This window comes from Delphinapterus leucas, chromosome 12 (assembly GCF_059928025.1).
Source record: "Delphinapterus leucas isolate spDelLeu-1000000601 "Yukka" chromosome 12, BTC_Dleu_Yukka2, whole genome shotgun sequence".
Lineage (NCBI taxonomy): Eukaryota > Metazoa > Chordata > Mammalia > Artiodactyla > Monodontidae > Delphinapterus > Delphinapterus leucas.
The window spans coordinates 40,286,409-40,298,413 of NC_143140.1; positions in this window are offsets into that span (position 1 = coordinate 40,286,409).

The following is a 12,005-nucleotide window of genomic DNA, read 5'->3' on the forward strand; positions in this document are numbered from 1 at the left end:
CAATATAATGGGGAAAGTACTAGATAAAGATTTATTACATGACCTGGCTTCTTGACCTTTAACTAGCAAGTTACTTGGTTTCTGCTCCCTTATTTGTTAAGTGAAACTTTGGGGAAGATCTTTAAGATCCCTTCCAATTCTGTAAAACTTATGATAAAATTGTTTGAAGCAGCACAAATAAAGTTAATATCAAGTACAGTAAAATTCCCTTTATATAGAGAAATATAAATGCAATCATTATTTAATGTTTATTTAAAATGTAGATGTATAGCATAGCTCAATGTATTAAGCATTTTTGACTCCCAAGAAGTTTATAAAATATATACACTTTCTAATAATTGAAATTTATCATTAGAAAGACATAAATTTAAGAAAATAACAGATTATTTTCTCAAGTTTTCTCTGCTAGGAAATTAGCAAAATTCAATTAGAAAATGGCGGTACTCATTTCTAAGACTATTTTTCATAACAGTTATGTGGTGAAATAACTTTGAGATATTTTAAAGTAATCTTATGATTGGCATATACATTGGTTTAAAATGATTAGTTTAAAAATGTACTGAATTTTTAATGAAACCACCTCTGATCAAGTATTGGATTAGTAGCATAATTCTTGACATTTTAGACAAAAATAGAACAGAGAAGCGTAAACACTAGTTATTGGTTGAATAGTAAAGTGGAACTGGGTAACTACCTAAGGAAAGCAGTCTATAAAAAGTCAGGCCCTAAAAGTGTCATTTGCTAAAGCCGTGGTTCCTAAAATTTTTTTGTTGAATACGTTTATTTGTAAAAAATACACATATACATATATGCATACATAAAATATCTTTAGGATATAATTCTATTTATTAATGAGTAATATATACATGCCCTATATTATGTACATTATAAAATATGCAAGGTAGAAATTTAAAAGGATAATGATGAAATAACTGATATTTTTAAAAGAACGTATTACTTTCATTCATGATATACACATTTTTTGTTATGACTAAAATATAGAAATGGAATAATGCTAACATTTTTGTGAAGGAATGCAATAGAACATGAATCATTATTTTTAGAAATTTAACTGTGAAGTACAGGAATTGAAAGTCTAGTTCTAAAGTTTGGTTTATTGGTTTTAATGGCTATCATAACTGAAAAATGATTCCTCATAAAGATATATAGATCCAAATGAAGAAAGAAAATTGTTGGCCAAAAATTATACCAAGGTTTTTTTTATTGAAATCCAGTTGATGAATTTCTATCTCAATTGAAGTCAATAAGTTGTTCTTACAAACTAATTACAGGGTGTTAGATTTATATATTCTTAACAACCTGGTTTAAAATCCTGTGAAACATGTCATACAATGAAGATATTTCTAAACATCTACTTTTACTACGTTCTCTTCCTAGTAATAACTTTTTTCAATAAACAACTGTTTTTTCATTTGGCCATAATATAATCAGCAAACGTCTGCCTGGCACAGATGACATTTACGGTCACCCCCATCTCAAAACAAAGTATTATAAATATTCATTATGTTTTAAAAGTCTTGTTCTCAAATAATTAATTGCTTTGACAACATCCTGTCACACTTGGAAAACTTCTGGCTTCAAATTCCTTGTCATAATATTTTACCTGTGATTAATGTAAACAATGACTTTATGTGTGCTGCTATTGCTGTATCCTAGGTTTGCTTTTTTTTTTTTTTTTTTTTTAATTCTAGTCAGACTTACACCCTGTCATTTGTTAAACAGTCTTTTCATAGAATATTATCTTTTAAGGAGCTCATCTATTGTTAAGATTATAAATTCTCTAATGCAACTTTCTCTTAATGGTTAATAATAGAAAGTAGAACATGTATTTTATTGAAACAATCTAACTAATACCCCAATCTGAGACATGTTAGAGACACTTGTGTTTGAGTCTGCTGTGTAGCAATCCTACCACTTAAAAAAGAATGAAAGTGGTGACAGTGGAATAGAGGTCTTTTTCAGTGGAACAAGATCACGATGGTAAATTATACTCTAACAAGGATACACAGTATAGAAACGTGTAAAGCAATGATCACATTGCTTTTTCAGTTTTTTTTTTTTTTTTTTTGAGAATAAAGTAAGACAGCTCTTTTGGGTAGATTCACAGAAACATGGAAATTTTGAACTGACATATATAATTTTTGAAGACATCTTGAAATTTTAGTTCCTGAAAAAGATGAAACAGGAAATGTTTTCTTAATAGTACACTGATCCCTTATAGTTCAAATAACCTGAAAGGAGGCTGTCTATATTTTATATGCTGTTCATTTACATGCATATAGCTATAATTAAATATAGACTTCCTTAGTTTCAGTTAGAAATTTGGCTGCCTTCCCAGCAAAAGGCAAGTATATGAAACTGAATTTCCTCATCTGTTTAAACAAGTTGGCCTTCTCAACCCTTAAAATATATATGTATATATTTCAACGATAACACATCTTTTTACTATATTTGATAAATTTACACTCAGAAAAACAATCTGTGTTTTGACTCTGGTAATCAATAATATGTAGTCTTGTGTTCTAAGCTAGACTTCTTTGCAACAAATGGGCCAAATTCTCAGGTCACTATATAAGCAATGGTCAATTGCTTCTTTTTCTGGAGTACATATTCTGTACCCTGCCCTTTCTTATTTTTTTAAAAAATTAATTAACTTATTTATTTTTGGCAGCATTGGGTCTTCATTGCTGCATGCGGGCTTTCTCTAGTTGCGGCGAGCGGGGGCTACTCTTCGTTGCGGTGCGCAGGCTTCTCATCGCGGTGGCTTCTCTTGTTGCGGAGCACGGGCTCGAGGCACGCGGGCTTCAGCAGTTGTGGCTCATGAGCTCTAGAGTGCAGGCTCAGTAGTTGTGGCACACGGGCTTAGTTGCTCCACAGCATGTGGGGTCTTCCTCGACCAGGGATCAAACCCGTGTCCCCTGAATTGGCAGGCAAATTCTTAACCAGTGCACCACCAGGGAAATCCTGTGCCCTTTCTTACTGAATAAGTTGTTAAGGTCATTACTTTCATCATTTTTACTTCTCATTTAACAAATCTGAATATTTTATAGGACATGTTATAATAGTAATGCGAGGCTTTGTGGAGGATATGAAACTATGGAGAAGAGCTAGCATGTTGTAGAGAAAGGAGAGCAGGTTTAAAACCAGACTCTAAGTTGAAACCTGAATTTCTCACTTGGTAGCTGTGAAACTTTAGGAAAGTTGCTTACCTTGTTTAAGTCTCAGTTTGCACATCTAGGAAGGGAAGTTAGGTATTAAAAGAACTAAATTATAGGATATGAAAAGGGGTCCTCACAGGAGGTAATCAAGAAATTGTGTGTGTATCTTACTGTTATAAATTCAATGAAAATTTGAGCCAATATTTTTCTCTTACTAAAATATTAAATATGGTATTTATCTTCCTTTATCTTTAAGTCCAAGCATTCCAGAAAAGGTTTCCAACTGTAGATATATTGTACTTTAAAACAGGCAGCATGATGTGCTTTAGTCAAGAAACAGTCAAGTGCACAAATACAGTTTTGACTTTTAAACCTCTGCTTTAATTACTGAAAATGTGTTGCTTTCTAAGCAGATGTCGAGTCATACTTATTAGCTTCTTCTGAAGTATTGTACGTTACTGGCTGTGATTTTACTCAGTGCCTTTTTGTTTCTCAAGCGATATTTGGCTACTTAATAAAGGATCTTATTAGCAGGCTAAAGATACCTTAAAAGATATGTGTAGCAGAGAGCAAGTTTCGGTTCCAATAGTCATAGTGCATGTTAACTATTTTTTCTTGCACAGTTCTCACAGGTAGGAATTGACTCCTTGTGTCTGTTATCTCCCATACAATTATGTGATTATTTTAAACTGCAACCTTTTCAACCTAAAGCTAATCTTTAGCCATAAAAAAATAAATGTTTATTTCTTACAAAAAGAGCCATTATGAATGCTTTTTAGACCCCAAGTGCTTTGAGTTATTAAGATTGCAAGATAAAGTGTTTATTGGAGTGTCTTGGTGTTAAGATAAATATGTTGGCAATAAAGTTTTCAAAAAGTACTATAGCAAGTGTTCATTTAATTGTAGTTAGAGAAAACCGTCACTGTTAATGTATTGCAGCATTTAATGACACTTCTGAGTGTGATAAAAGCGAAAAGCACTTCCATTAGCTAAAAAGATGGAAATGGGTTTGGGTCCTACTTACTATTTAGGAGCATTACTTTCTCATGTACTCTGTTTGAACTTTTAGCATGTATAATTTTGTTGTTGTTGTTAAATATGTTGTCAGCTAATCAGCAAAGATTTATTGCACACCTTTTCTGCAGTGTATGTTATGGTAGTTATGCAGAGCACAAAGACTGTAAGACAAGGTAAATAGCTTCCCATCACATTGGAGAGGTAATAAATTCTCTGCATGAAACATAGCAATAGTGGCTGATATATGGGTAAGTGACGAACAGCATTTCCCAAAGAATTCTATGAAATGCTATTTCCTTGAAATGCTTTGAGGAAAATATTCTATTGCCAAATGTGTTTGGGAAATGTGACCCAATATATATGTCTTTTAGAGATTTACAGTACACTCTAGCATATTAAAGAGTCTGAGAAGGCCTGCAATAAAGAAGCCAGCAAAAATTATTTGGATAAGCAATTTTCCAAGCTTATTTGACCATGTCCTGAGTATCTCTTATAGGAGCCTACTTTAGAAAATGCTCCTTGATTTAGAATCTAATTAATCCAACAGAACATCCCCTTAAAGCATGGGAAAGCTTACTTTCTATGATGAAATGCTGATGTAAAAACAGTCATATTAAAAAATACATTATTGAGGGCAGTGGAAATTGGTACAACTTTTGGGGAGATAAGTTTGGCAAAACATGCAAAAATATAAATGCCCTTTGGCTTAGGAATCATACTTCTAGGCATTTACCTATGTTTGAAAGCTTTTAATGGCTAAGCCTTACTTCTGAACTAAGGATAATCTCATCAGCATGCCGTTCAGTATCCTCCACAACATTTCTCAGCACACTTTGGGATATACCGGCATACGCAAGATGTGCTGCCAAGATGAAAAGTAGAGACAGATTTATGGAGGCTGGAAAGGTTGGAAGAAGTTTCATGGAGCAGGTGGGACTTAAATCAGCCTCAGTGGATGGGCAATATTTTGATAGAAGAGGCATCATTCTACAGTTGATACTCCAGATTCCAAGTCCAAAATGAGCAGTTGGCACATTGTGAAGTTAATTAAAGACTTTTTTGGGGCATGGGGGTGGGCGCTAATGGCACTACTATATGCAGCATTTGAAGAACTTTATTACATCTTACTTAGTCCACAAAACCATTACATGCAACGAATGCTGTTATTTTCCTTTTTAATGTACATAAAGAGACTGAGATTTCATATAATCTTCCTTGGGTTATACTGCTAATGAACGTTAGAGATTCATAACCCCATCTCTTAGCCTGCATTTTGGCCACTTCCTTGTATTGGTATAGAAAGGTAATCTAATTAAGCCCCAGAATACAAAATACCTTCTCTATCTCATTCTTAAGGGAAAGTATGATTTCTTTTCTGTCATACTACTACCCACATTCTTTTTTTTTTTTTTTTTTTTTTTTTTTGGCAGTACGCGGGCCTCTCACTGCCACGGTCTCTCCCGCTGCGGAGCACAGGCTCCGGACACGCAGGTTCAGCGGCCATGGCTTATGGGCCCAGCCGCTCCGCGGCATGTGGGATCCTCCCGGACCGGGGCACGACCCCGTGTCCCCTGCATCAGCAGGCGGACTCTCAACCACGGCGCCACCAGGGAAGCCCCTACCTACATTCTTTGACTGAGTTATCGATAGGATATAAAATAATAGAAAGCATTATGAATCACCCCTGTTGCTTGAGTTACGATTTTAGATATGCATAAAAAAGTATCAAACTGTAAATTTTGAACTTCTTTTGGTTCACAGTGGAACCAGTCAAGTTGCTTATCTGAGCCTTTATTTGACTCTCAAGGAATTTTATAAATTCCTATTTCTGTAGAGTACATCTGGAACAGTTTTGATGACTTGCCTGTGTTTTTTCTTTTAGTACAATCAGCTAGAATTGAAATTGAAGCTTGGTTTATGACACAGGCTAATCTATGTATTCTCTACCACAGAATATGTGAGAAAGATATGTATCTGAAAACAATGACTGGAATATATAAATTGCCTCAAAAATCACAGGGAGCCTCTGAGGATTCCAAAGTTATTGTGACTTTTTCTTTTTAGTCCAGTGTTATTAATAACCTGAATAGTGAGGATCATGTTTAGAAAACCAAAATAATAATAATGTTTGAAGTTATTATTTTCTACATTATAAATGGAAGAAAAATATTATTCATCGCATAGAATTCTAAATAATTATCAATATTTTTCATGCTTTTTCTGACTTTTCATAATTTATGAAAATTTTCATAATCTATTATCCAAGGGATTTTTTTCTCTAACATTAAGCACTTTCTTTAGTGTTTGTATATTGTTTCATACATCAAACTAATACATGAGTTGTTTGATAGAGCTCATAAGCACCAGAAGTAATAGGTACAGAGGATGGAGTAGCAATTAATAAACAGCTACTATATGTTTAATATTATAGGTATTGAATAACCAAATAAGGACAGGAAGAAAAAGGTACTTAGGGAAGAGAATGCAATCAAAACACTAGCTATTTTATGCTTCTGAGGTTCTCAAATCTCACTGGATGTAGTAAAAATGTCAGGGACTTCTTTTTTCTGGTGTCCAATTTCATTTGGCATTTTGTTTGCAGCTCCTTTCTGAGAAGATGTATTTGATAGTAAACAATCTAAATAAGAATTTTTAAAATGCAACCAGGGACTTCCTGGTGGTCCAGTGGTTAAGGCTGGGTGCTTCCAATGCAGGGGGCATGGGTTCGATTCCTGGTCAGGGAACTAAGATCCCATATGCCATGTGGCCTGGGCAGAAAAATAAAAAATGAAATTAAAAAAAAAGATGAAAAAAAATTGCAAACAACGAAGTGATCACATAGACTAAGAGTAAAACACAACCTCCCAGCTATTCTCAATGTACATACTGTGCAATGAGAAATGACATTTTTACAGTACCACTAGCAGAGCAATGTCTTGAGGTCTTAAAAAAAAACCTCAATTTTGTTTACGATTGTTTTCATGGAAAATATATTCAATTATATTAAAAGTTTTCATAACTACTAATTTATATATTCATGACGTACCATGCATTGCTATACCATGTTTTGCAACAAAGAAATTCAATTCAATAACTTTTTTTCCAAAGTTAAAAATAAAGTTTATTAAATAAAAGAAGCAAAATTGCAATATTTGACAATGCTAGTTTTTTATTACTCAGATAATTATACATACGGTTTTTCAGAAAAATAAGATTTCTAGAATAAAAGATTTACACCCAATTCCTATAATTAGTTTCTCTAAAGAAATCAAAGCATAAAAATTACTATTTCAAAGATAAATGTTCAATTTCTAGTAACTAGAGTTGCCACATCTATTCTGGCTGAGAAAAGGAAACTATTGTATAGGCTAAACTTCATCTAGTTTTAATAGACTTTGTTTTTTAATAGCAGGTCAGTTTACTGGGATTTATTAAAAATAAAATTATAAAGACAAATCATTAATTTTATTAGCAAATGAACACTTATAAGATGTTTTTCCTGTGTGTTTTCAAAAGCATTATTTTATGGAACCATTAAAAGCATCTTCATGCAAACTTCTGTGGGTGTTTTTGGTTGTTTATTGTATTTCTGTTCTCAAATATTTTACTGCATTAATTGGCAGAACAAAACTATTTTCCATAATGATTGAAGTTTTTAATCTTCAATTTTTCAAATTAAAGTTTGATTAAGTTAAATAATTGGTTAAAAATTAGCAATGTATTGATTAGAAATTGAGTAGACTTGTTTTAAGATAAAATTAAGTGAAATAAAATAACAAGGTACTTTTAATTTAAAGCAGTTATACAGAGGATAAATGTCTAGTTTTCTTAATACTAAATTAGAGTTATTCTGAAATAAGTTGTGATGTGAGGTAAAATAACTACTCCTCCCTCTTTTTTTTTCTGGATTATGCATTTTGGAGAGATGATAAGAAATAACCAAATAAAAGGAGCTCAACTTTATTTTAATCCACATATAAAATAAAGAAAGTTTGACATTTAAAGTAAGACAGAGTATCTTTTATATTTAATGAGATTTCAGTGATTATGTTGGGCATTTGTTTTTATGAGTATTCTGAAGGTATTATGGAGAAAGTGTCTCCTTAGAAGTTCTATCAGTGTAGATTAGATATGTACCTCACATGTCCTTAGAAGCTATCAGAATTTTAGGGCTAAAAGACCAGTTTGAACAAAGTCCCTAGAAACTAATTACTTAGGGTCTTTTGCAGCAATTTAAACCATGAAGTTAATTTTACTCAGTTTCTTAAAAGCAATTGTCATCTTTGATGCCAGGGCTTTGTCCCAGCTGATTTTTCTGCTTGACAGACCAGATCCTCTCCCCTTTCCTGCCCCTTTCATTTACCTAGTTACTGTTCATCCTTTAGGTAGATTTGTATTAGTCTGGGTCAGCTAGATTGTGATGCATTAAAAAAGGAAGACCAAATCTCAGTGGCTTAGCATAACAAACATTTATTTCTCACTCACAAAAGCCTGTTGTCGATGGAGGTGGCTGTCATGGGCTGTCATGTCCTTCATGTGATCTCTTTGTCTTCCAGTTGCTTCCATCCTGTTGTACCTCCATCTTAACACATGATTCTGCAATAGGAAGACTACAGGGAAAGAAAGCATGAAAAATTAGGCAATGCGTTATAAGTACTTCTTTCTGGAAGTGTTAATTTGCCCACATATCCAGGAAAGAGAATGCTGGTAGGCATTAGTAATATCTACCAAACATAGCTTAAATAAAACATTTGTGTATCTTTTCTTGACCAACTGCCCTCTCCCCTGATCTTCTCCAGAAGCTCCCTTAACATTTTGTTTTTTATTTTTCATAGTCATTATCATAATGAATTGTTTCATTGTCTTTTCCCATCTAGACTGTAAGCTCTGTGACTTCGGGAACTACATCTATTTTTGCTAACAATTTTATTCACAATAACTGGCATATGATAAGCAGCTACATATATATGTTGTTGAATAAATGACCTAATGGTTTTCCATGACCTGCAGTCTTCCAGTTAGAATGCTCAGTGATTAAGTTGGATCTGTGTTAATTTCTTTTGACTCTCCCACGGTTTCATGTATGATGGTGTGTACATAGTATGCAATAAGCTAATTATTTCTTAATGGATGAATCAAGTATTTATTTAGTAAATATTATGTTCCTAACACTATTCAAAGAAATCTAAGGAAGGGATATTTCAGTGCAAGTAGGAGGAAACGGTAGCTCTTGGCAGCCAGATAATTTTTCTTTAAGATATTTCTTCCCTACCCAATTAACAAAACACTTTTTGTAGATCTGCTGTGATAAGACTATACTAGGAGCTTGCTGGAAGGAAATGGGAGAAGGGGATTCAAAGATGAATGAGGCAAGATCTCTGTCCTGAAAGAGTTGACCACTGATTGGGGATAAGATGTAAATACAATCAGAACTGTTGCAAAAAGCAGTATAGCATAAGGGATAAGAGATAAGACTATGATTCATAGATCAACTGTCAACAACATCTTCAAGTTAGAGTTATCAGGGAGAGTTTTATGGAGGAAGTAGCATTAAATCTGAGCCTTAAATGCTTGGGCATGTTAAGGAGGGTGGAAGGCCATTCCAACAAAGGAGAAAATACAGAGCCCCTCTATTATATACTCATTGATTAAATTGTGATAAACATGGGTGATGCCCATCAATATTCTCAGTTCTTTTCTTCTTGCTGTAAAAACAGAAGACAATGTTTCTTAATTCTTTAAATGTTAGGTGGAGTCACAGGCTAATTCCAGAGCTTTGGTAATAATTCCCTTTTTACTTTTTAAATGTCTGATAGCTTTAAAGGACCAATTCCTGAACTTCAGAGAACAGCAAGCTGTTGAAATCATTCATACATTTTAATTCTCTGGTTTTAATTTCCTTATGCTTTAGGATGAGTCAGGCTTCCCTGTTTTCCTATACCCACTTCATACAAAATGTGTATTGTGAATTTCAAACATGACGTGGGTGAGCAGCTTTATGAAAATAATGTGCGTGTATAATTACACGCTGTCAATTCTGTTATATGAGGGATGATTATCAAGTTCACATGTTAATCAGGTACATAGTTTCCCATTTTCTCTTCCTGAGTATTAGTGCTGTTTTAAGGACTATATTATTTGGTGAATAAAAAGAGAGGAAAGCAAATACCACTAGTGCGGTAGAAACTGTGACATAGTGAAGGATAAAATAAAGTACAACAAGAGGCATTGAGATCGTGGAGCTTAGGGTGCATGAGCCAGAAGATGAAGCTGGGATGATGGCTGGAAAAGCAACAGAGTAGAAGTGATTCTCTAGATGTGTGCACAGACCAACTATTCTATCTTGGACTTTCTCTGCCCAGTCTCTGCACATGGCTCACTTCCTGTTATCCTCCACAATTACTCTTGACCTTAGTTCAGAAAAAAGAGTTTTTCTCACTGTGATCTTTATTCTTAGTAGGGTAATGATTTGCTTCAATTTTCACTTTTATAACATAATTCATGATTTAATAACTTTATATACTTTTAAAAACTGATACTTATTGACAGGGTTTTTAAAAAAATAGAAAATTAAGTGGTAGCATTGTTATAATTTCTAATAATCATGGTAGGTATATAAAACTATACACAATTGCTTATTGTTAAATGTTAGACCAGAAAGAAAATAAGCATAAGTGAGCGTGTTTCAGCTCGTTTGCTGAGATACTTGTTGGATAATCCAAAGACATGAAGGTAGATGCTCTATTACATTCTCTCACCTTACATATAGAGGATTAAATAATGGCTGATATATTAATTAGTACTAATTTTCTAATTCCAGATGTGTAGCTGGAGAAAGTAATTTTCTTCTACAGATCTTTCTCAACTTACGATGGGGTTTTGTCCAAATAAATGCATCAAGTTGAAAATATCGTGATTCGAAATGCATTTAATACACTTAACCTACCCAACATCATAGCTTAACCACACCTACCTTAAAAGTACATTATTAACCTACAGTTGGGCAGAATCATCTAACACAAAACCTATTTTATATAAAAGTGTTGAATATCCTATGTAATTTATGGAATACTGTACCGAACGTGAAAAGCAGAATGATTGTGTGGGTATAGAATGGCTGTAAGTGGATCGGTTGTGTACCCTCGTGATTGCACGGCTGACTAGGAGCTGTGGCTCCCTGCTACTGCCCAGCATCATGAGAGAGCATCATACTGTATGTCACTAGCCTGAGAAAAGATCAAAATTCAAAACTTTAAGTATGGTTCCCTCTGATTGTGACTTGCCTTGTCACCATTGTGAAATTGAAAAATCAATAAGTTGAACCAACATAAATTGGGAACTGTCTGTGGGTGGGTGGGCTTCATACAGGGGACGTAGACTCAGAACTAAATGCTGCCTACAGCTTCTCATGGCACCCAGAAGGGATGATCCCTGAGCAGAGAGGTAGGTAAGGGTTACAATGTCTCATCCGGACACACAGATTTTAGCACAGGTTAATGGCTTAGAGGGAGTAAATGCAGTGACCCTCCTCAGGACATGGGCTCTGTAGAAAGCTGTGTCCTTTCCTGGGGTTCAGAGAAGGCAGCTTCTCTTAGCAAGTTCCAGTGGGTACACACCAGTGTCACAGATCTGACCTGTGTCCCATCGCCTCAGGCTATCCCAAAGTAAAGGCTTTCAGGTTCTCTTTCTATTGGGTTCAAGAAAGTGTGGCCTCTACTCTTTTAGAGTGGACAGATCAAAGACATCAGGTGTCCAACACATCAAGGATGGCACGGTGGCCTAAGTGTGTCCCCTATCCCCTAACCCCAA